The sequence below is a fragment of the Mus pahari genome, chromosome 16, assembly GCF_900095145.1.
Source record: "Mus pahari chromosome 16, PAHARI_EIJ_v1.1, whole genome shotgun sequence".
Lineage (NCBI taxonomy): Eukaryota > Metazoa > Chordata > Mammalia > Rodentia > Muridae > Mus > Mus pahari.
Window position 1 is genome coordinate 4250289 of NC_034605.1, and position 26611 is coordinate 4276899.

Below are 26611 nucleotides of genomic sequence, written 5' to 3' on the forward strand. Positions count from 1 at the left end.
TATAGTCAATGTTTCGATGTCTATTGAAAATAGATTGGCAATCCCTCAGAAATTACCATATGACCTGGAAATTATATCCATAGGCTAATATTCAATTAAAATTTTTATAATGTTCTGCTGGGTGTGGTATAATATAAGAAGCAGTATGATCAGAATGATTGAGAGTTCAAGCCCAGCATGGTCTACAGAGAAAGAACTTGTACAACTTCATCTGCCTAGCCTGAGAAATGCTATTGTTTTATCCCAGTACTGAAAACAAATTCCTACAGAAGCCTTGTACATGGGTTAATACTGCTAGCAGAATTGTTCCTTACAGCCAAGACAACCTACAACTAATGAATAAATTGTAACATTTGTACATGTGATGGGATATTATTTGCCACAAAAAGAGATTAGCATAAACTCTATGGATTAACATTTAAGAAACTACTATAACATGAAAGAAGCTAAACACTGAAGTCTACATGTTGTATGACTACATTATATGAAATGTTCAGAAGGGGCAAGCAGGAAAATTCATAAACAGTATGTTACAGAAAGGTTGCTACAGCTGTAGCAGCTGGAGAGGGGCTGGTAGGTAAAAAATATGAGGTATGAAGTTTCTTTTAAGGGTGATGAAATTGTTCTGAAAATGCAGGTAATTACTGCTCAACTTTGTGAGCATACTGAAAACATAACTAAATTGCACATATTAATAGAGTGATGATCATGGCTATGAATTGTAACTTGGGGTTTTGTACTTTAAGTTTTATTTGTTTGCTTGATTGTTTTAAAACAAAGATGGTGACAACTTCCCAGAGAAAAAGAAATGAAAAACCAGACTGAAATCTTATCTTGTTAGAAGAAACATTAATGAGAGTATCCTAGAGGTTGTCAGGGTATTTGTCCTGCCTCCCCAAGTACCCATGCCATGTGGTGGAGTAGACTCGGGACCCACAACCCTACACCCCCCTACTCCACAGAAGGCATAAGCTATGGCCTCATGTATGGACATATCTATTATGCTCTCCTAACACAACATTGCTCCTTAGCTCTCCAGAACCCTAACCCTCAGTATTCAGTTTAAAGCCCATTCAACATAATACAGTTTTTAGGCTTTTAAAAGCTCTTCTTTATAAAGAGGCCCTACTGTGAGAAGATAACAGAGGTCTTAAAGGGATGAACATAAAACTGCCTCTGTCACATAGAAAATAAGCTTCTTGGCGACCTCCTGGTCTTATATATGTGAACCCTTCCCGTTTATTTTCATCTTACAACTGAAATTTTTATCATACTAACATATATTCCACCCCCAAAGTCATTGGGGTCCTTGATTCTACTATGGCTAACACAACATCCAGAATTTGTCCCAATGGGTAGATTTATATCAGTAAATTGCAAGGTAGATACTATGAAATATAGACAACTACAGGGACCAATAGCAATTAAGATACCAAACACATAAAAACCAGTCCTTTCAGAATTTTTAAAAAGATATAGACACAGGATTAATATCAACTTAAACAGGATGTCAACTCTCTAGGATATATTGCATTTCAAAGGAATTAATGCTATATCCTGAAAATAGTCTGACAGGAATGTGAGTGACTTAAGGCAGAGAAAAGGGTCTATCTTTTTGTGAATGAATGTATATTAACTTCACTGTAAAATTCTTTTAAAAGTCAGGTCAGAAATTTTCATGTTACTTAATTGGGACAGAAATTTAAAATCTATAGAGAAAGGTAAGAAATAAATCATGCTGTAATTATGAAATCTTACATATTTGACTCTGCCCATATCTACACTTTCTGTTATTCTTTTCTGCCTGCATTTCATAAGATGGTTTGGTGACTTAGGGAAAATGGCTTTCTAAGTGCTCATTCCTAGATTCTAAAACAGAAATCCTAAGGTATGTGTCTAAGGACATTCTCATGTCGGTCATATCTAGCACATATGATCCCAAACCTCAAGAAATGAATATAAGTTGTCTAAGCTGCCCCCACTCTCTCTGTCCATGGTATTTTGTTACCCAGCAAGATGCTGTGAGTGGAAGGAAGACAAGGCTAAACTAACCTTTCTGAAAGACAAAGTGAAACAGAAACAACATATAACCCTGAAGGATGGAAAATCCTAAAAGGAAAAAAGGCTGAAACCTAAACACAGCATAGCTACAATGATATAAGCTGCCATCCAGGATTATGGCTGACTCTTATTGCTCCATAAATAAAATCCCATATGAATTATGACTTTAAACATTTTATAAGTTACTGTTATTTTTATAGGATCCAATTTGTCTGCTATGAAACTGTCATTGTAGATTAAAATCTTCATCAAATGGGACACATAAAAGAGTATGTTTATAAAACAGAGAACCTATTTTGTTTCTTTAAAATCCTGTATCTACATCTTGTCAATGCTTGTTATGAATTGTCTGCATACTGTGGGAGGCAATTCACATACGAGCACAGCAAAGAATCCAGAAAAATCACTGTGTCCCTTTCCCCTGCTTTGCATTGCCTTGAGTATTTCTTCACTTCCTCTTGTCCTACACTTACTTTAAATTCATGTATCCTCAGATCAATAACAGAAATGTTTTCTAAGTTGCACTAAACTCTAAAACAATTAAAAAAGAAATAAAATCTAGCTCACCAGGTGTAGTAGAGCACAAGACAGGAGGTTGTTGTGAGTTAGAAGCCAGTCTGGACTATGCAGTGAGACCATTTCAGAGAAAAGAAAAAGAAAAGCAATCTCTTACAGCTCAAGGGTATCAACTCAGTACAACACCCTTTGTTCTTCTCAATGACCCCAATGTGTGTGTGAGTGTGTGAGTGTGTGTGTGAGTGTGTGTATGTGTGTGTGTGTGTGTGTGTGTGTGTGCTTGGTTTGACAAAAGCAAAGCACACAGGGACAACACTGCAAAACTCCTTGCCAGCCTCACCTTCGACATATCACTTAGAATTTAGACATTTACCTACCTATTTATTTGGATTGTGTAGCCTGTGGTATCTTCCAGTGCCAACCAGTATATAGTGTAAAATTTAATAGATAATTTTCTCTTAATTAGCCTTAATGGTGATAAGTTTCCATTTTAGTCATCAAAGTTATAATGTGCATTTAATATATCTTCTATTGACTGGCTTTAACCATTTTTAGAAAGCATAATATTTTTCAATAATATGAATATAGAAGCTTATACATGCTACAAAGAGAATAAAAAGTGTACCTGGACAAATATGAAACAAGTTATGAAGTCTCCTGATGTAAATAAACAAGTCCTAAAGATTAATTAGAGTGCTAATCTTGTGGCATGTTTGATCTATACTGTAATTACAGCAGCCCCTGCTCTCAATCTGAATACATACAACTAGCAGAAGGGATAAGTAAGGAGAATATAGTCAGAAGTACTGATAGTAGCCCTGGTAAGATGCTTTTGGCCTCCATATCACAAATTCTAGTACACAGGAAGCACTCTGTTAAACATCTGTTCATTTCAACACCAGCAGTATGACTTCACTACTTCTCTTTGACCTTCACCTTCTTCTATATGATGCAGGACTACCAAGAGCTGTGGTCCCAAGATTCACTTTGACCCTGAGATCTACTCAGAACTACCAGGAGAGACTATACAAGAGTAATGCTGCCATTATACAGTCAATGCCATTAAAGGGCAGTGTGGACACCTATGTGTACATTCACAAGACAGGACAATAGGGACAAAAAGAGACACACACTCAGCTTAGAATGTTTTATAGAACTTTCCTGATTCATTCTTTTTGTTCCTCACTTGGAATTTTGTATATAGTCCAAGTTGGCCCTGGACTCATAGAAATCCTCCTGCCTTAGTTTCCCAATTTTTATGATTACAGGATGAGTTACCATGTCCAGTTTAAAATTTCCCATTTTAAACTCTAAAATCCCATTTAATAAGTATCATTACTACCAGAAATGTTTTAATAAAATCAACTAGTACAATTTAAAATAATTATGATTTCAAGCCCATCCATAGTACAGCAAATATTAAAATAGTCTGGGGTGGGATTTATACTAAGGCCATATAGCTCATTTGAAAATTACAATCCTTAAGAAAGAACAATGTGTCCTGCTTTTATAATTCATGTATGATTTCTTTATGATTTACACATAACTTGTATGTGTAATATATACAAAATCAGAACAAAGTGGATATTTTACTTTTTGCTCTAGAAACCATTTTTATAGCTGTGTACTGCATAACATTTTCCTGCTAACAAAAAACCTGTCAGGATTCCTACTATCCATCCTAGTATAATAAGTATTACTGTGTTGATGTGTTTTGGTTGTCCAATAATCACTTTCTAATAGATTATCTTCATACCTCGCCTAAGTCGATAACCATCCTGTATCAATAACTTAATAAGCACCTCAGTTTGAAAGACCATTCAATCTCACACAGCACATACCTCGACCAGCACAACTTGGCAAAGTACTACACTGCAAACCACCTTATATGTGTGCTGTCTTAGAATTTTCTCTTCAGAATATAGTTCACTACAAAGAGATTCTACTAAGAAAAGAAGGTACAGGTGGCGGAAAGGGTAATCACTGTCAAATGATGCTACAATGTGTACTGTTCTCATGCTCATCCTTGCTGGTACAGCTGAGTTCTCCCAGAAACGCTCACTGCTGCTTACACAGACGGGCACGAAGAAAACCTCTTCTGTGCTCCACCCCTCCTCTTCTGTCATCACTACCAGAGATGGCAGCTATATGAGCTAACTCAACTACTACTCAGAAGTCTAAGGACTACAGGGTATTTTTGCAAAATCTAATAAAAATGAGGAAATTGTTTAAAACAACCTGTTTCCAAAAAAATCAGAAAAATCTGTTTTATTTACTACTTTAATTAAACCTGATATACATATTTATGATTTTTAAAAATTAAAATCTAACTAACTATGATAGTACACACCTTTGATCCCAACATGTGGGAGGCAGAGGCAAGCGGGTCTTTCTGAGGACATCGCAAGCCTATCTACATAGAGAGTTCCAGCCAAACAAGGTCTTGAAACCCAGTCACAAAAGAAGAAGACAAACAACAAAAAACCTCTAGGACCATGTGCAAACAGAATACAATATAAAAGCTAAGTATCATAGCAGACTCATTGTAGGGTGAGTAATGAAATGTCAGTGAGAATTAACTCAAGCTAGTTCATGAAGTCCTTTCATCTCAAGACTCCTGAGTCAAGTAAATGAACGTCTTCAGTTTTAGTAAGCTAAACTTGGTTGAAACTGCAATGCTTTTAATAGACCGTTGAAATGAGACTCTGGGCAACTCAGGAATGTCTATCAATAAGCAGGCAAACCTGACCCAGGCTGATTCTAAGCCTAGCTACTGAGGTTAAAAACCAATTCATAGGGAGACAAGCAGATAAAAATGTCAAATGTTAAAGAATAATATCTGTACTCCACTCCCCATCAGCCTAGACATGGTAGGTATGTATGTAAGCTCACTAAAGGGAAGCTGAAAAAGGAAAAAGGGTTAAGAGCCAAAGCAGCTCATACTCAGGCAGGACCAATGGGGGTATGAAGAATAAACAGACAGGGAGCACGAAGCATTTAAGGAGACAATTACAGATGTGAGAGAATGACCCTGTCCTCTGATAGTAAGGCTCCCTCTCGCTGTGATCCACCAGTGAGGGACTGGAGGGTGGGTAAAACTGCCTATGTCATAGTTTCAGGACACCATCTTCCCATTGGAGCTAGGCCTAGGCGGGCAAAGGAGACCAACATACCACCAGATGGCAACATAGAGTCAAACATAATTGCCATTTATTTATCTATAATATGTAAGGACACTAGACCATAATAATGGCCAATATATCAGTTAAATGTATTACTTTCGTATCAATAGAAGAGTAGAGAAATAAAAAACATGTATCCATAGAAAGGTAAATATTGAGATGGAAGAAGCTACCTGTCACTATACAGCACAGACCCTCAATTAGTGACTGCACCTTTACTGTGTAAATGGCAGAGGAAAGTAATTAACAATTAATAGAATTTGCCTTCAATTTAAAGCCTTGAAGGGAAGTAATTAAATTTAGCTGAAGCTGTAGCTTCTAAACAAGGGTACATTATATAAACACAAAAGAAAACACAGATTTGAATAATAAATGCAAATTAAAAACAAGATTTGACTATAGAGGTTAAAGAAAAAAATGATCATAAAATTATTTTTCTGAACAAAATCTCTGTTCAAGGAACTAGTTTATGGACCTATTTTAATCTAAGCAAAGGTTTTTATTTGAATCTTGGCTGATGTTTCCAAAGTACAATCTCGCTTCTAGTGTATTTATGCATGCAGATCAGACAGTTTCCTGCGGCTTGAATTAGCTGTACAAGTACCTTTCATATCAATGCAGATGGATTTGATATACACTGTCAACATTACTACCAGGGATTCAGATCACAAACATTGCTCTGCTTGTTGGTCATGAAATAAAATTGCCAAGCAGATTTGTGTAGCTCCAGAGGGGAAATTAATGCAGGCAACATGGTTATCAGCAGTCTTTAGCCTGCCTCTCTAAGCTTCTAACAGCAACATTTAGGGAGAGGAACCATTACGTCTGGCTACAGCTGCACATTACACGGTCCATTGAGACTCATGCTGATGGCTACACTGAATAACAAACAGCTGGGTATAAATGTAAAAATCAGAAAATCAATTTTAAACACAAATCCTCTGAAATTCTAGTACTGTACAAGAAAGATAACTTGACATTATAGAGTGAGAAAGTATCCCAGGGCTTAAATTTCAAAAATGAACCTGGGCAGCCTGGGGTCATTATGCCTCAACTGAGCTCTTGTGGCTTCAGGAAGGGCAGTGTGAGGCCAGACAAAGGCAGGATCCTCTGAGAGGCTCTGACTCTGGTCAGGTTTGAGGTGACAGCCATGGGCTTCCTAGCTGGACTTTCCAGAATGAGGAAAAGTTATTCCACGACTTCAACTGAGTAAGATTTCCCTCTAACCTTTTCTTACTTTCAGGCTCCTTCATCAAGGATCTGGGAACTGGGGAAGGGTATGAACAGAAAGCTATTCCCTAAAATTGCCAATACAAAGGATCTGGGTTAAAGAATCAAACTAACCTAAGGAAATGGCAAGTAGTAAAGTGCCCTGCAGGGTGCTAACACATTAGAAAGGATAAAGGAAAGCCTGTCACATCTTTGCTTGCTTAATTAGAGAGAAGATAAAAATATCTTTCCCTGAACATTTTTGTAGAAAAGTCTGTATTAACCTCACGGATCTGTTGTTGGCAGTTAGCACACCTTTATAGCTACAAAAGCTAGTGACACAGAGCTGCACCTGAGATGGGGTGCCACTGCCTATCATTCAAACCAAGTCAGGTTTTAGAGCAGGAGTACACGGTTGACGATGGCATTGGTACAACAGTGACAAGCTGGGATTACCCTAGCAGAGTATGCCACATGGTCACTGTGCCTTCAATGCTAAGAATGTGAAAGGGAACTGGAAGTCCTAACTGAATGCCAAATAAGTGGTGATTATCCCCTCCTCTTACTCTCAGCCATTTGTGCCTTCTTGTTCTCAATCACCATTAAAATAAAGAAGCCTTCTAAAGTAAGTTCAGGGAGCAAAAGATGGACCAGACAAAAATCCCCTCCTCTTTGCTCACACAACTAATCCTGTGGGTCCCAGAAGACTCGAATCTGATGCAGTGGGAAGGGCACTACTCTCTTACAGCTTCTTCAGATAGGAAGAACTATAATCTTCCTACTTTTGACTTCCTGCTATCACAAGCTAACTGAACCAAGATCACAAAAGTACTAACGTACATGAACACTGTCATGGAGACACTGTATTTTTTTCAGTGGTCTTGGTGATAAGCAATATATTAATTATTTTACAAATATGATCTGCCAATGTAATATTAATATTACATGATCTATAGGTTAAGGAGTGAAAGTCCTAACCTGGGAAATGGCTTGTGGGTGAGGGAGCTTGCAGCACAAGCATGAGGAGCGGGCAAGACCAAATGTTAAAAGTTTGATGTTGATAAAAGGCCTGTGACCTCAGCTCTAGAAGGACAGGGGAGAAGAGGAGGACCCGGGGTGTTTGCTAGCTGTCAACCTGGATCCAGGTTCAGTGGGAAGCCCTATGTCAAGGGAATAAGGTAGAGAGTAATAGACTGTGTCCTCCCACATGTGTGCAGACCACATACATATACATGCCCCACACTGCCTTTCTCTCAAACTTAAAGACATGTGCAAATTTTTCAACTTAATTATTTTTTCTAAGTTAGTGTATGGGATATTACAGCATTTTTGGACAAAGTGTGAAATTACTCTTTTGAAAAAAAAAGATTAAGTTCTATGGAAAGTTAGGAAGATTCAACAAGAAAACCTGGACTAATTCAACATGGCTTAAGCAAAATGAAACTGAAGATCCATCCTGATGAATTAAGTGTCTCCCTGAAGAAGATACGAGTATTTCTGAAGGCCACAGGCTAAAACTCAGAATATCCTCCTGTTTAATGCCTGTACTCTAAGAACATTTTACAAACTCTTAGAACACCTAGAAGTCAGTAAACATCCAGTCCATATGCAACTTTGAATGTGTGAATTATTATACTTGGAATAAATGTAGCAGTTCATTGGCAAGCACTATAAAATAATATAAAAAGAATAGAGTCCAATACAACAGATACTTAGTTTATTTCCACAAAACAGGTGACACCTCAGCTTAACAGGTCAGTGTGACTCCTAAATGTTCTTCTGCTATCCAACTGAATACTAACTATTCCATCTGCAGAACAAACTGCAGTTTATTACAGTGTAGTTTCTGGCTTGTACTGTTTTTAGAAGACCACAGTGCAATCAGTTTGCTACTATGGAGGCACACAAGAAACCTGGAAAATTAGATAACTTTAAAGGCTAATTTACTTTAGTTCTGGGCTAATTGCATTTCTTAAAATGAGTTCTGCTGATTGGCTCAGAATCTAAGCTATCAAGAGCTCACATACTTTGAAACAAAAATACAACCTATCAAGAAAAGCAATCCAGGAAAAGGAAAGAGAGGAGGGGGAGGAGAGGTTGACTGACTGTAATTCATAGAGGAACCTTAAGAAATAGATAATTTGAGTTGCCCTCACTTACACCTTACAATTGGGCAATTATAAAAACTGCCTGTCTCTCAGAATATTTACTATCAGAGCTTACTTACAAAGCTGTAATGATACATTTACAGTTCAAAAAGAATAACAACAACAAAAAACCCTTGCAGGTAAGTTGTATTATCTAGATAACTTTTTATTCAACTCCTGGTTATTTTATTTCAGTTCTACAAATGTTAAAAATACATAATATAATTGGAAACCTTCATATTAGTCTATAAAATGGTCTGTTCAAAACATAACATATATTGTAACTTATAATTTTGTTTGAAAAGATAGCTCAACATTCATATTGGAAATCTAATGTATATACACCAGCCCTAACCATGCAATCATTTAATTCTGACCCAATAAATACTTCTTCGTTTGATAACAAACTTGCTCATCTGTCTGAAAGAAAAACAAAAGACTCAGCAATTGTTTGTGAGGTTTTGGAACAACCTTGTTTTTCTGTTTTGCTGCTCCTGGGAAATAAAGCCATCACAGTATTTTTTTTCTTTAATTGTTTCAACAGTTTTAGGCTGTAGTATAGATTGGAAGGTGAATGATAATGCCATAATATGGCTGAAGGACTATAAAATTGGTCTTTAAAAACAAATTAACAAATCATAACTTCTTCCTGTACATTTTCTACTTTAAACCAAGACACATTTTGTATTTCATGGATTTTAAAATCATGAACAATGAACAAAATATAAGCTACATTATATCTACTCTTTTTACTTTCCTTTTAAATATCCAAATGGTTTAGATTCTCACTGCTGCTAGAAATGATGTCTGAAGTATGTGTCTTGAAGTCTGAAACTAGGTGGGATGTTTCTCTTGTACAAGGGCCAGATTCTAAGGAGAAGGGAAGAACCCATGATGCACTGGGTCTCTATAGGAATGTTTTGGTGTTTTAATCAGTAGTACAACAATGGCTGGGGTTTACAACTACAACAGTCAGAAGAATACAACTGTACCTTCTCCAGGAAGGCAAAAATATCCATACCTAAACAAATGTTCTTTATTGCCCTTCGCGCCTAAAGTTAAACTAAATTGTGGTTTCTTCTTTTACATCCTAGAAACAGAAGGTCTGTGTGAGTAGATGCTACGGTGATTGAGATGACAATACAGCAAATGAAGCACTAAAGGAGTAATAGCATTTCCCTCCAATTACACGGTCATCATTGGAAACCCAGCATTTTGACAAAGTGTTCAAACATCAGAGAATGGAGTTGGTATCATGCAGTTGAGAGCCATGGTATTGGGCCTTATAGTCTGATTTCTGAAAGCCCTATAATGAGGACAGAGTGGATATACATTCCATTCTTTGGCTGTATTTTTGTTCAACAAAGCCTGCAATTTTCAGTCACTTGAAAATGTAATTATAGATAATGTTTGCATCAGTAGCAAGAATACAATAAGCACATGGGGCATGAAAACCCCACTCCAATCACATCCTCTTAGGTTACAGTGCTTGTCTCCTGCCAAGTGTAAAGGCAGTTCTACAAGCTAATATTTGGTATGAAATCATTAGTAGTTTGGATCAACACATGCATGAATTCTTCTCTAACTTTGCTATTAACTCTTATAGACACTCAGTGTTAAAGAAAGGACAGAAACTTATGGTTTCCTGGAAACTCAGGATCCAACTAAATGGTTATCCACCTGAGGAAAAGCTACTCCCCAGAGAAGATCAAAGGGTAATGTAATGACACCTGATGTGAAACAGGTCCCATACATGAGCTGTGTAGATAAAGCATTTTGTTTAGATTTCATTTAATCTACTGACTAACCTATGGCTCATTTGACAAGATTAAGAATGGTTCTAACTCTAGAAAAGATACTGTATAAAACCGCCAACTAATGGAGATAATAGGGACCAAACACTGCTTGTGAGCTCTTGCTAATCCGTAAGATACAGAGCTACAGGTAACCTCCACCTGCCAAAAAATCAACTGTTCATCTAAATCAAATGCAAATAATAAGGAGGTGGAAGTACATCTCTCAGAGTGAAATTCCAGGTAAATAATAAATTCTTAAAAGAAAACTCTTGACAAAATACACAACCATAGGTAAGGAAAAAGATCCACATCTAAGGTTTGTTTTTTAATCTCAAATAGGTAAGCATCTACCTCAGACACATAGCTTTTGATATTAATATGGTCCCCTTTTACACTGACACAGCTACACCACTATTGCTTTACACGCTAAAAGTTGTGTCTTGCTATGAAAGAAAATAAAAAGGCATTTGACAGAAAGTTTTGTTTTTTTTTTTAAAAAAGGCACACAAGAGTGTTGGTTACAACTATGAAATTGTATTTAGTTAAATATAGAAATCCTGACACAAACATCCAGGAAATCTAGGACACTGAAAAAAATCAATCTAAGAATAATAAGAATAGAGGGAGGGAGGAAAAGAATCCCAAGTGAGAGACACAGAAAATATTTTCAACAAAGCCACAGAAGAAAATTTCCCTAACCTAACAGAGATACCAACAAAGAAACATACAGAACACCAAACAGACTGGACCAGAAAGTCCCCTTGGCACACAATAATCAAAAGAACTAAACATACAAAAAATAAAGAATATTGAACCTCTGAGGAAAAGCAACCAAGTAACATATAAAGGCAGACCTACCAGAATTAAACCTGACTTCTCAATGGAGAGTGCAAAAGCAGAAGGGCTTAGACAGATGTGCTGCAAACAATAAGGGACCACAAACTACTACATCCATACAAACGCTCCATCAAAATAGACGGAGATAATAAGACATTGGATGATAAAACCAAATTTAATCAATGTCTGTCTATAAATCCAGACCTACAGAAAGCACAAGAGGAAAGCTGCAACCTAAGGAGGCTAACCAAACCCAAGAAAACACAAGGAGTAAATAATCCCAGACCAGAAAAATCAGAGAGGAAACACGCGCGCGCGCACACACACACATACACACACACACACACACACGCACACACACACTCCATGGTCAACACACACTGCGCATTGATATCTCTCAACATCAATGGTCTCAATTCTCCATTAAAAAGACACAGAATAACAGAATGGATGCAAATAGAGAATCCATCCTTCTGGGGCAGCCAAGAAACACACCTTAACATCAAGAATAAACATTACCTCAGGGTAAAAGGATGGAAAAAGATATTGCGAGCAAACAGACTTACAATGCAAGCGGACATAGCCATTTCTGTATCTTGGAAGAGATAGGGAAGGATTCTACATTCTCAACGGAAAACAAAAATTCTACTAAGGTGACACTGCCATTCTTAACTTCTATATACCAAACAAAGGATACCCAAGTTCTTAAAAGAAACACTAAGACAGCTTAGATCACATATTGATCCTTACACACTGATCGTCGGAGACTTCAATACCTGACTCTAGCCAATAGACAGGCCATGCAGACAAAACTAAATACAGAAATGCTGAAGCTAAATGATGTTATAAACTAAATGGACCCAACAGATATTTACAAAACGTGTCATTCAAACACAAAAGAATATGCCTTCTTCTCTGCACTCATAGAACTTTCTCCAAAACTAACTACATACTCAGACTCAAAACAAGTCTCAATAGATACTACAAATCGGAACTAAAACCTGGCATCCTAACTGACTATCATGGATTACATCTGAGTATCAACACCAGAAACCACAGAAAACCTGAAAACTCAAAACTGAACAACTCACTACTGAATTTAAAAAAAAAAAAAAAAGGTCAAGATGAAAATTAAAGACTTCATACAACACACCAAACTTACAGGAAGGCAGTTCTAAAAGGCAAGTTCATAGCTCTAAATCCCTATATAAAAATGTGGAGAGAACTCATACTATTAATTTAACAGCACACTTTTAAGTTCTGGAACAAAAAGAAGAAATTACACCCAAAAGGAGTAGATGGCAAAAAACAAAAACAAAAAAAAAACAAACAAAAACTTAGGACTGAAATCATTAACACAACAATACAAAAATCAATGAAACAAAGAGTTATTTCTCTGAGAAAATCAGTAACATTGACAAACCCTCATCCCCAATTAATTAAAAAGCAGAGAGAGAAATTCTAAATTAACAAAATTAGAAATAAAAAGGGAGACATAAAAGATACCAAAGAAATCCAGAGAAGCATAAGGACGTACTTTAAAAACCTATACTCCATCAAATTGTAAAATCTAAAATAAGCAGATAATTTCCTAGAGACATACCACTTATCAAAGTTAAGTCAAGATCAGATAAGTCATTTAAACAGACCTGTAACACCTAATGGAATAGAAGCAGTAATTAAAAGTCTACTAACCTAAAATTCCAAGGCCATGTGGTTTTAGCCCAGAATTCTGCATGACTTTCAAAGAAGATGTAATGGCAACACTCTTCAAATTATTCAAAAAAAAAAAAAAAAAAAAAAAACAGAAACAGAAACAGAAGGGACATTACCCAATTTTTTTTAATGAGGCCACAGTTACCTGATACCCCATATAGATAAAGCCAACAAAGAAAGAATTACAGACCAATTTCCCTTATGAACAGAGATTAAAGAAAAAAATCTCAATACTTGCAAACAAAACCCAAGAACACATCAAAAATATCATGCATGGTGTTCAATTAGACTTCATCCCAGATATGCAGGGATGGTATAACATACATAAATTGATAAATATAATCCACCACATAAACAAAGATGAAAAAAAAAAAAAGATCTTCTCAGTCGGGCGTGGTGGCGCACGCCTTTAATCCCAGCACTAGGAAGGCAGAGGCAGGTGGATTTCTGAGTTCAAGGCCAGCCTGGTCTACAAAGTGAGTTCCAGGACAGCCAGGGCTATACAGAGAAACCCTGTCTCAAAAAAAAAACATTAAAAAAAAAAAAAGTCTTCTCATTATATGCAGAAAAGGACTTTGAGAAAACCCAACACTCCTTCATGATAAAAATCCTGGGAAGACTAGAGATGAAAGAAACATAATGATGGTATTTAAAGGAAGCCCACAGCCAACATCAACTTAAATGGAGAGAATCTTAAAGCAGGTCCACTAAAATCTGGAACAAAACAAAACTGTACACTCTCTCCGTGTTATTATTCACCATAGTACTTGTTTAGTTAGAAAAATAGGACAACTGAAAAAGAACAAGGGAATACAAACTGGAAAGGAAGAAGTCAAAGTATCTTCATTTGCAGATGATATGATAGTATACATAAGTGACTAAAATTTCCACAAGAAACTCTACAGCTGATACACACTTTCAGCAAAGTAACTGGATACAAAATTAACTCACAAAACCAATAGCCTTTCTTTTGACAAATGACAAATGGACTGAGAAAGAAATCTGGCAAACAACACCTTTCACAACAGCCTCAAACAATATAAAATACCTTGTGATATCTCTAACAAAGCAGTAAAATACTTGTATGATAAAAACTCTAAGACTTTAAATAAAGAAATTAAAAAATATATCAGAAGATGGACAGATCGCCCATGCTCATGGATTAAGAGGATTAATATAGTAAAAATGGTCACTTTACCAAAAGCAATCTCCAGATTAAATGCAATCCTCATCAAAATTCTAACATAATTCTTCACAGATCTTGAAAGGAAAAAGTTCAGCGTCATATGGAAACACAAAACCTCCACAATCGCTAAAATAATCCTAATAATAAAAGAACCAAGGGAAGTGTTAACATTCCCAATTTCAGGTTTTATTACAGTGCTATGTACATAAAAAACACAGTGTTGGCACAAAACCAGATACATTGATCAGTGGAATCAATTTGAAGACCCAGACATAAATCCACACTCCTATGAACATCTAGTTTTTGATAAAGAAGCCAGAAATACACATTGGGGAAAAAAAGACAGCATCTTCAACACATGACGCTGGTGAAACCAGATGGCATCAGGCACATGAATTCAAATGGGTCTACACTTACCACTGCACAAAACTCAAGTCCATAAGGATCAAAGACCCCAACATAAAACCAGATACACTAAACTTGATAGAAGAGAAACTGGGTAACAGCCTTGTACTCGAAGGCATAGAAAAAGACTTTCTGAATAGAACACTGTTAGCATAGGCACTAAGGTCAACACTAAGTAAATGGGACCTCAAGAAACTTAGAAGCTTCTGCCTGGCAAAGGACAATGTCATCCAAATAAAGTAGCAGTCTACGGAATGGGAGTTTACCAACTACACATCTAATTGAGGAATAGTTTCCAAAATATATAAAGAATTCCAAAATCTAGATATTAAGAAAACAAAAGATCCAATTTAAAAGTGGGGTGCAGATCTAAACAAGAGTATTTAAAATAGAGGAATTGCAAATGGCCAAGAAGCACTTGAAGAAATATTCAGTATTCTCAGTCACTAGGGAAATGCAAATCAAAAACTATATTGAGATGTCAACTACACATATGATAAATGGCTAAGATCAATTTTTAAAAATGACAGTTCATGATGTTGAGGCTGTGGAACATGGGGAATACTTACTTACCCACTGGTGGTGGGCTGCAAACTTGGATATCAGCGTGGTAGTTCCTCAGGAAGATGGGAATTGATCTACCTCAAGATCCAGCTCTACCACTCTTGGACAGATACCCAAATGCCATTTTGTCCTACCATACTTGCTCAACCATGTTCATTGATGCTTTATTTATAATAGGCAGAAATCAAAAACAACTTAGTTGCCTCTCAACAGGAGAATGAATAAAGAAAATGTGATTTAAAAAAGATGGGGGAGATGGATTGGAACGATCAGGTGAGGATGGGAAAGAGGAACAAGAGAGGGAATACAAGGAGAGTCAACTAAAATTAAGGACCATCTTATAGAAGCCTAATACGGTAGAAGCTTCTTAAAATATATACATATATGCAGGGGATCTAAATGAAATTGCCAAAATGGGGGAGACAGAGTCCCAACTGGACGGACAGCTCTTGTCTTTAAATGAAGCTTTCATATTGGGATCAGGTTACATCTAATTGAGTTGTTGGCTAAAGGGTTCCCAAAAGGATCCCCAAATGACCCAGGCTGTTGCCAAGACTATAGCTTATTCCTCACAACTGACTGCAAGGGCCCACTGCTGCAATCAGTACCTAGACAACTCATTGAACATGAAATAGGAAGGTGCTCTGCACACAACCAAAAGAGAAATGTAAACACCAACCTAGTCACAAACCCTTTGATCTACAATGGTGTTCTGTATGCAAGATACTTCTAGCACAATGGTGGCACAAAGTTTGTAGGAGTAACCAGCCATTATCTGATTTAATTTAAAGTCCACTGTATGATATGAAACCCATACCTGATGCTGCTTGGGTCACCAAGAACTTGAAACTAAATAGTCTATGGACCCAGGGCAAAACCAAATATAAAAAAAAAAAAAAAAAAAAAAGGGGGGTGGCGCACACCTTTAATCCCAGCACTTGGGAGGCAGAGGCAGGTGGATTTCTGAGTTTGAGGCCAGCCTGGTCTACAGAGTGAGTTCCAGGACAGCCAGGACTACACAGAAAAACCCTGTCTCAGAAAAAAAAAAAAAAAAAAAAAAGAATACCAATAAAATGACTCCTTCTAATGATATTCTGCTGCACTCATAGATCACCACCTTGCTCAACTATATTCAGAAATGCTTCCTCCTGCAGCAGATTGGAACAAATATGGAGAACCCCATTGCCAGACATTATGATGAGAGGGAGAAACCTTGGAACATTTATCTTTAAATGAGATATCTCTCAGGGCTCAGGGAATCCTGCAGAAAAGGAGGCATGAAGAATGTGAGAGCCAGAGGGCATGGAGGACACCAAGAAAACAAGGTCTCTAAATCCACAGGAGCAAAGCACATAGGCAGAATGAAGCAGACGCACAGGACCCGGCACATCTCTGCACCGTGTTCTTTCCTTTCATGTTAGGACTTCTAGCTAGGGCTTTATGGGATTCCTGGATGTGTGAATGAGTGGGTCCACTTCTTGGGTGTTCTCTGCCTTCTGTCTGTTTTGTCCAGTCTTGGGTTATGTTTTCTTATTTTGTTATTATCCCTTAGAAACTTGTTCTCTAGTGAGTGCTAGAAGGGGAGCAGATGTAGATAGGAGAGGAAGTGGGAGCAGTAGAGGCAGAAGAAACTGTAATCAGTTTATGTTAAATGAGAAAAAAAATCTATTGTCAATAAAAGGAAAAAGAAATTGTATTTATTTAATATTCAAAATTCACATACATAGTCATCAACACTTGCAGGAAACTCTACCTGTTTTTAGCCTTGAAAAGAGCTAAGAACTGAAAGGTCTTAGAGCAACCTCTAGGTTTAAATTCCAGGGAGAGACAATCAGAAGCCTCAGGCTTCGGGAAGACACAAAGGAAACACATGAGTGGCTTTACAGCATACCTACTTTACTGAGCCTCAGTCACTTAACCTGCAAAACGTTTTTTAATTACTAATATAATATGTTCATTTCATTAGCCTACTTGTTAAACCATAGTGTATTCTATATAAATAAAAAATAAGATCATAAATAAGTTTGGAAATTTATCTATAGGAAGGATCCCTTAAAGAATTAGTTATCAGGAAGGAAGAAAAAGAAAGAAAGAAAGAAACAAACAAACAAACAGGTACATCAGAGAATTAATTTTGCTGACAGGAAGAAACAAAGAAAGAAAGAACCATCAAAGAATGAGTTTTGTTGACACTACTAGACTTTTTATTTCTTCTTCTGGGTCTATATGGTTATTTTAGTGAACAGAGAACTAGAAATACATCCATATTTAAGATATTATGTCCCAAGCAGATATATAAGATATAGCAGAAAACTAATACAGCTGGCATACAACCTCTTTGGCTGTCAATAATCCAACTTTAGTGGCTTTTTACAAATATCTTGGCCCAAATGAAGATCTGTCTTTAAAGCAAATTAGACTTCTTTGACACTGTTTAAATGTGCTAATTCCAAAGAACTGATTATTTCACATAGAAACAGTATCTGAGGAACTAGCCCTCTTTTCTAAAGATCGGCCAGCTTCCCACCAGGACCCTGGTTTTGCTTTCCTGACAAACTGAAAAGGCTCACCTGACACAGGGAATGCTCTGCTCTAGGAGGCAAGAGACTGTCTGTGAGGTCACTTCCATAGCGTACAGTTTCTCCACAGAAGAGACAAGTACTCCCTGGCCCATTAGAGAGACTACTTCCTAGGCAATGGTGCACATTCTAAGGCTCTAGCTTCTGAGGAAAAGATGGTCATGACTGATCTTAAAGAACCAGGTGATCTGTTGCATCAGGATCAAACGTTCACATGACAGTTACTCTGATCTCTTAGGACTCTAAGGATCTATCAACAATGTCTGGAGAAGGAGGAAGTTCTTTCTTAAGTACAAAGAGAAACGAATCCGTCAGCAGCTGGTTAACAGCTAGATGCATCAAATAGCTCATACACTATGCTCACTGCCTCAGCCTGCGCCACACTGTAAATTAAAAACAAAAACAAAACAAACAAACAAACAAAAAAACCACACTATTTTTTTTCCCCTTTGGGTTCCTCAGGTGTGCTGTGGCCAGAGCGGCTAATGAGGCCATTGGGTTGCAGAAGCTACACTACTTCCCTTCCACATTCCAACTCAGATACCTGGGTTTCTAAAACGCAAGGGGGTGCAAGGTGAGAACCAACTTTAACATTGCTTACCTGCCTTTTTATTTTAATCCTAAGAAAGTTCAATCTCAATCAGGAAGTGTAGAGATGAGCTTTACAGACTGTATATATCAGGATACTGAATAAAGATATTGCTTTGGCATTCTCTCATCCCAGAATGGGAGGTCTGAGCACAAGTTCATAGTTAGAACATAAACTGCATTATATTTCTCTACCATCATTCAGAAAGAAGATGAAAAAAAAAACAGTCATCATAATGTTGTGCCGGACACTGAGCATTTCCTGAAAGTTTATCGGGGAACAATATTGTTGTATGGCTCTTGTCTGAGACTTTACAACATAAATGTTCTGAGATGAAAAGCCCTAATAGCTCAGTTATAATGAGGTTCCATTATGTTTGATGCTCCCAGGAAACGGGAGAATGTGTGGTCAGTATCAAGTACTATGAAACTACAAAATATTTAGGTTGTCATTCTTTTTCCAAATTAGTCTCACAATAAAAGTGTGTGACAGTTGAAAAGCTATTACCCATATTTTCTTGTTGAGAAATTCTGGTGAGGCAATTGAGAATTGGAAGATACTGGCATAAACCAAAGTAGAATTTAACTCAGCAGGAAACTGGAGTAAATGAAATAAAGGATATCTAGCCACACTGGACTGAAGAGACTCTAGAGACTACCATACCAAAGCAAGCATCCAGGATGGCCAAAAATTAAGGAAAAAAAAACCTCTAAATTTATTTCTTATAAAGAAAACTAAATTGATGGTAATGCCAATCAAATAAAAAGATTTGTGGTAAGTTGGTAAAAGATGCATTCCAAAATGCTTTAGTAATTGAGAAGAGGAAGACATACCATCAGCAGATGCTGTGAACAATTTCTCAACATCTAAACAAACATGAAAGAAAATGAGGAACTAGGAGTTAATAAAATATAGTCAAGGTGCAAAAAGAAAGAATCCTGGTAGATATGATTATGAATAAACAGAAAGATTAGTATTAGGAGATTATTTTGAGATAGAATTGTCCACACCAAATAGCACCTGTAGTACTCTGGCTTCCTGGAGGGTTCATGTGTTATCTCTAGAAGCTAACACTGAAAAGATGATCTACTAGATAACGCGAGTCCTCAAAAAGATGCTCCTAGCACCAGCTTAGTGAATGACTGCAGTTGGAGGCCTCCTGAGGACAATTTTGAGAAAGCAAACACAGCTGCAGCATAGTCCAATATAGCTGGCCAAGACAATGGCGTCCATAAAGTTAATCACTCTGAAATACGCTACCCGTATGTTCAACCCAAAAATTCAACACCCCTTCTATAATACAGGAAGTCACAATAGAGATTTGTGCACAGAAATATGCAGCTGTCCCAGGGCTGATACAGGTATTTTGATTCTTGTCTCTCAAAAATCCAATTCTGAGGACTATGTCAGTCATGGATACAACCCTTTGAGATTCAGGGACAGGTCAAAAACCATGTGGGCTTCAGAGAAAAGTAAAAGATATGTACAAGGAAAAAACAATAAAGGCATCAAGAAAACTTTTTATAAAGATGGACTTTTATATCCTCATTGATTCTAGGCTAAAGTACAAAGAAAGCAAAGAATAAAATAAATCGATTATACATCAATCTCCTAGCAAATGCTGTCCCTTTTTAATGTTGTTCATGTCACCCTTGTCTGCTATTTTACTCCTAAAAATTTCAAGGACAAACCTAAACATCAGTCTGCAACCCAGTGCATGTTTTGGTTGTCTAACACCCAGTACCTTACTTCGGCTCCAAAAAGACAAATGAGCTGAGGTTCTGCATGTGTGTTTAACTCTGCTTACACTAATGAGTTCTTAGGGGCTCATAGACTCATCAATCTCTTGTAATGCTCATTTTTGTCAAATGCTCAGCTTAAGTGCTGGATTCCCATCACAACAGTCGAACTGCACTCAGCATCAACTGCAAGCTGTGGCTGATGATATATACAGTGCTCATAAAATAATGCCGGCACCAAAGAAGTAGAATGCAAGGAACACAGTCAGGCCAGCATCATATCTAAAGACATGGAAAGAAAAGAGACAGTTAGAACTTACTGCCATGACTCTTCTGTGAGGAGTCTTTGCCCAGTCTACACAAATGCAGATCTTGTGTGGGGCAGCTGGAGCTCCAGCACTGAAGCCTGCCCACTAAGGGGTAAAGAAGTCACTGCACTGGGGAGGGCCCAGCTATTTACCCACTTAGATATAATGAAATTATAAAAATGATTTTCCTTTTTTTCTAAAAGTGGTCTAGACCAAAGGTTAAGACAATTCTGAGACCTTTGGATAGCAGTAATCATAATTTGTAGTGTATGGTTGGTTAATGTGTGAAATACTCCTAAAACAGAAAATCCAGTTATAAAGGTAATAACCTACAAGCAAATGTATGTTTTGTCACAATGGAAGATATCTCAAGGAAGTGAAGTATTCTGATCAATAAAATGGAATCTTATAAATATACATTTACACACACACACACACACACACACACACACACACTCACTTTATATCTACTGACCACTGCCAAGCAGATAAAGTTTTTGCCTCTTTTAGCCCTCAGGATCAACTCAGTTTCTTTATATCAGAAAACTAAGGCCTAACTTTGTTGCTACAGGAAGAGATAAGGAAAAACAAATATTTCATAGGGAGAAGATGGAAAAGATTATTTTAAAACTTAATGAACTCAAGTAAAAGCATGAAAGTTAAGTCTTTGAGTGTAAAAAGAAATCATAGGATGTTGGATTTAGTATAGAAAATTAAAATACAAAGGACTATAGTATACAGTAAAAAAAAAGTTTTAAACTGTCTAAAGTTATGTCAAATGAATCGGCTAAAGTTAACTGCATTCTGAATACTATGTAAAATTCATTGTGAAAATTTTCAGTCCTAAATAAGCCTAAAAATAAATGTCAGAAAACACAGCTCCTGGAGTAGAGAACCATGGTTTCCAGGGTTACGTCAGAGAGAGAAAGAGAGTCCATGTCACTGAAGAGACACACTTCTGTAACTAGTGACACTTAAAATCAAACCATTACACAGAGATCATTTTAAAAGCATTGTTAGTCAAAAAGGAACCTGGGTCACTTGATCACCCAGATGGGCGACTCCCACCCTGATGCTGACCTAAAGGAAGTACAGATTATTTCAACTAATCTGACCTTAAAGCTACATATGCATGAAAGAACAGTACAGAATCAACTAAAATGATGTGTTACAATTTATTCTAAACAGAGTCTAACTGTGTTTTTAGAACAAAGCCTACTGAGTTTGCTGAGACCTTTGTTAACTGAAATATTTAAAATTAAACCCAAATCTGAATGTGTACTCATACGCCATTCTGAAAGCCAAGGGATTACATATTTATTATCATCACATTCTAAATTGTCAGCTGATCTGAAAATAGTTCTCTCTTATCCGAAGAACATGGAACGTAATATACAATCTGCAGTTCATAAAAGAGAATGTTCATAAACCTCCGGGTTAGCACTAAAAAACGTGTAAATCTCCCACATGCTCACAGAAGGCATTTCAGCCACATAAGTGGAATCATATTTCTATAGAAATAGTTGGAGTAATCACTTTCTGTCATGATTGAGGACAAACGGGAAGAGAGGAGCTGTTCAAACCCTCCCTAAATGTTCTCCTCTGTCTTTTACAAGTCCTTTAGGAGGAGTGTGCAGCTCACACTAAATGAAAAAGACACTCCCAAGAGGAGGAGGCGGCTCTTCTCCCTTCACATCTGGATTCAGAGCAGGAAGATATTGGATAGCACAATTAAACAGTGATGATGCTAAAGGGGAATAATTATTTTACAATTACCTGTGAGCACCACATTTACTGCTCTAATTAGTTTTTGTTTCCCACAAAGGTTTTTCCAGGAATGCTTAGCTCCATTTCTCTTAGGTTCAGCAAGCACTTTTTCTTAAGGAAAACATAAAAATACATTTTCTGCACGGCTACCCAGGTAGCACAGCACTGACGGTGGCTTTATTATATGACTTGATACTTCTGCAATGGTGGAGACAGACAGGGTGGCTCAAGAACTCAAGAGGTGTTAACGAACCGGAAACCATTAGTGTTTCCCAAAGCCTTCCTCTCTGTAGTTTTGTAAAACAAATATTGTGATCAGAACTACCTAGCTCTTTGTGATGATATAACCCATACCTAGGAAAAAAAAAATATGTCCCTCCCCTGAAGAAACAAAGCCTTGCAACAATAAAACTATAAGTTTGAGATAATGACTTTGTAAACTTGGGTGAAGTTCAAATTTGGAAGTAAACCACAGCAATGACTTATTAATTTAGCTCCTTAAAACATGCTGGAAGTATAACATTTCCTATTTAAATGCTAATAAGGGATGCTCATGGATTGTTGCTGAACATTTATGAGAGTGTGGTTCTCTTTTGTTTGTTTTTTTAATTCCTTATAATGACCTCAGATCCCTGAGTTATAAACAGTTATAAACACTGCCTTCAATTTCTGTACAATATTTGTACTTAACATGTGCTAGTTGTATGCACACTCATGTGTGACAGATTTAGCATATCAAAACATTACCTGTTTTGTAGGAACTGAGTGAGTGTTAACTTGAAAGTAACAAAACACACACACACACACACACACACACACACGGTTAAAACGAAATTAAAAGTTTGGTGATTTATGTAAAATAAAAAGTCTGCATTCTTCAAAGGCCAAATCGTGTTATTATAACTGTTAGAGGAGGAAAACACACTCCAAGGTAGAAAACATCATTCCATGAAATCTTAATTACTAGGTGCATATCTGAAAATCCTATCTCCTTTTTATCTTGTCTTTCAAGGCTCTTGTTTTCCTAGTTCACTGCATCTCATCAACAAATGCTAGAGCAATCTCAATCCAGCACATCACAATTAAATAGCAAGACTTAGCAATTAAAGTAATACCTCTGCCCAGATCAAAGATAACACTCCCATTCTTGAAAAGCTGTGTGGCAAGAGCGTTTAGTCTCAGAAGGCAGGCGGCTGGTAGTGAAGTAAGCACTGTTAACTGAAGAGCCCACCACGACATGCTCTGAAAGTTTCCAGGAAAGAGCCATCTACATGAACAGCTCTTCTGTCAGAGCTTCATCTTAGCCTCCCTTCATGACCATTATGGAGCTGGGGAATAAATGTCCATAATCTTGTCATTTTCCACATAAACTTTAAAAGCCATACAAAAGGTGGGGAGAAAGTTCCAAAATGCTTTTCATCTTCATCTTGCTGGTAAACTTTATGGATTGTTGCTGAACATTTATAAGAGTGTGGTTCTCTTTTGTTTGTTTTTTTAATTCCTTATAATGACCTCAGATCCCTGTTATAAACACTGCCTTCAATTTCTGTACAATATTTGTACTTAACATGTGCTAGTTGTATGCACACTCATGTGTGACAGATTTAGCATATCAAAACATTACCTGTTTTGTAGGAACTGAGTGAGTGTTAACTTGAAAGTAACAAAACACACACACACACACACACACACACACACACACGGTTAAAACGAAAACCATTGCTGGTAAACTTGCTGGTATATTCTCATTAGTCAGTTAATAAACATACGCAGTAATCTGAGTTTGAATCAGAAACAAGAGCATGTATAGCAATCCTAAACAGGTGACACATTCTTATATGATGCAACTTCGGTTTTTAAGCATCTTCTGTACAAGAGGAATAATACATAACCTTTAGACCTGCCATGATGATTAGAGATCATATAAATCAGGCTCCCTGGTACACAGTACCTGTGCATTTTTACTTTTGCAGAAACAATAATGACTTTGCCTCCGGGGGCCAGTCCTACTGCCCTGTAAGAGGTTTAACGTTAACAAAGATGACCCGAGGAGTGCCTTTCAGTTGACTCACACACAGATAAATAATGTTTTTGCCTGTTATCAACAAGCAGATGAATTCCCCAAGTTTATTACAGTCAGGATGGCTTATTTTCTTTACGACTACTTACTGAATGTGAAAAAAGAAAAAAAAAAAAAAACAGATTTCATTTTATCAGTAACTTCTTAGCCTTGTAATTCTGCAAATCTAAAGACTGATATTAATAATTTTCAACCTGTAGTTTCTTATTTCTAAGCCTTTATATATTGGTCCTGTTTTTACAAAAAGCAAAAGATAAGAGACACTAAATGTATCACTAATGAAATAAAACAAAGAGGAAACACTCATTGCCATTCTCAATGAAAACCAAATGCCCCAGTTTAAAACAGAATTTAAAAATGAGTTCCTATTTTCATTACACTTTGCTATGAATGATAGTTTATAATAACACACAAAAATAAAACTCTAACAGCCAATATTATTTAAAATGCTTATTTCCTTTAACAGTTTTCTTATTGAATGTTTAAAATCCCAAAACTTTGAAGCATATGTTATAGCAATTCTATATTACTACAGAGCCTTAAATGATCTGGGCTCTTTAAACACTGGATGGCTCATGGGGCCATCAAGCGTAATAATTCATCTCAAAAGCTATTTGTTCATCTGCCTGGAGGACTCAAACATATTACATCTTGCAAACTTATCTAATATATTCCTGTGGGAAAACGCCATTGAGAAAATATGTTCTGCTTTAGAAAATCAACACCAGAAAAGCCCCTATGCTTTATTTAAACTCCTTTTATGAACAGGCCAATATCTAGCAGACATCATTTTAGGCCACATGGTAATATACCACCCATGGCAACCATTCCCCCAAACAATACATCCACACAGCTATCTTCTTCAGTGTCCAAATATGGCTATAAAATACACCGCCTAGGTGGGTTTCAAGCATTTTAAAAGTTATGATCTCATTCATATACCTCTGGCCCCCAAACACAATCTCTAACATGACTTAATCACATACTCTTGTGGAAAATATGTCTCAGTGTTCTCAGGACAGGGGAGATGTACAACAGTTATCTTGGAAACAAACAAGAACGGGATCGTTTGCAAATTTCCTTTTTCTTAGTTCATTTAAGCAATAGCTGTCAAACCCTGAAACAGTCTGGGATTGACTCCAAAGGCTATCGTTTGGAAATCATGAACTTTTGGAAGAAAAGTGGGGTAGAAGTCATATTAAGATTCATATTTTAAAAAAGAAAAAAACCCAAAACTCCATGGCTGAGATACAAAGGCTCCTTTCAGAGCGAAGAGTCTGAACAAACCACATTCATCTACCAAATGAAAAGGAGGAATTAAATTTTCATAATCCATAATTTAATTGACAAGAGACTACATCTTTCAGAGGCCATTAATGCTATAAATTCATAGAGCATCCACTAGTTAAGATATATTATGTCACTTATGTAGCAGGTGACCATTAATTCATAATCATTAATCCCACGCCCTGATTCACCCCTAACATTCTAGAACATCACACTACCTATCAGATAAAACCATAGAAAAACAGGGAAGACTTGCAAAGTAACTCGTGTGCAGACAGGGATTTGTGTGTGTGTGTGTGTGTGTGTGTGTGTGTGTGTGTGTGTGTAAGATTTGGATTTTAAGAGGAGGACAGGATAAAGATCTCTTAAAACCATCATGAGAATATTACTAACCAAGATTATTTTTTCAGAGGAAAGTGCCAAAAGGGGATTCAATATTTTAATTTGTTATCTGATTAACTCTGAGATAGTGAGCCTGACTGTGTCCACTTAAGTTAGCGGCCCTAACATCGACTGAAAAGACAATACATATTTAAGAGATTCTATTATCCTTATCTTCCACTTAATTTTTTTTTTTTAATTCTAGGACGTCAATAACTGGCCACTGTGGAGTTTCTCAAGATTCTCAGCTCATAATACTTAG

General features: G+C 36.8%; 1 protein-coding gene across 18 annotated transcripts in view; it reads right to left on the minus strand.

Annotated features, from left to right (window-relative positions):
- Positions 1 to 26611, minus strand: part of Celf2 (CUGBP Elav-like family member 2) — an 842569-nt gene that overhangs the window by 290253 nt on the left and 525705 nt on the right. The window lies entirely within an intron of this gene.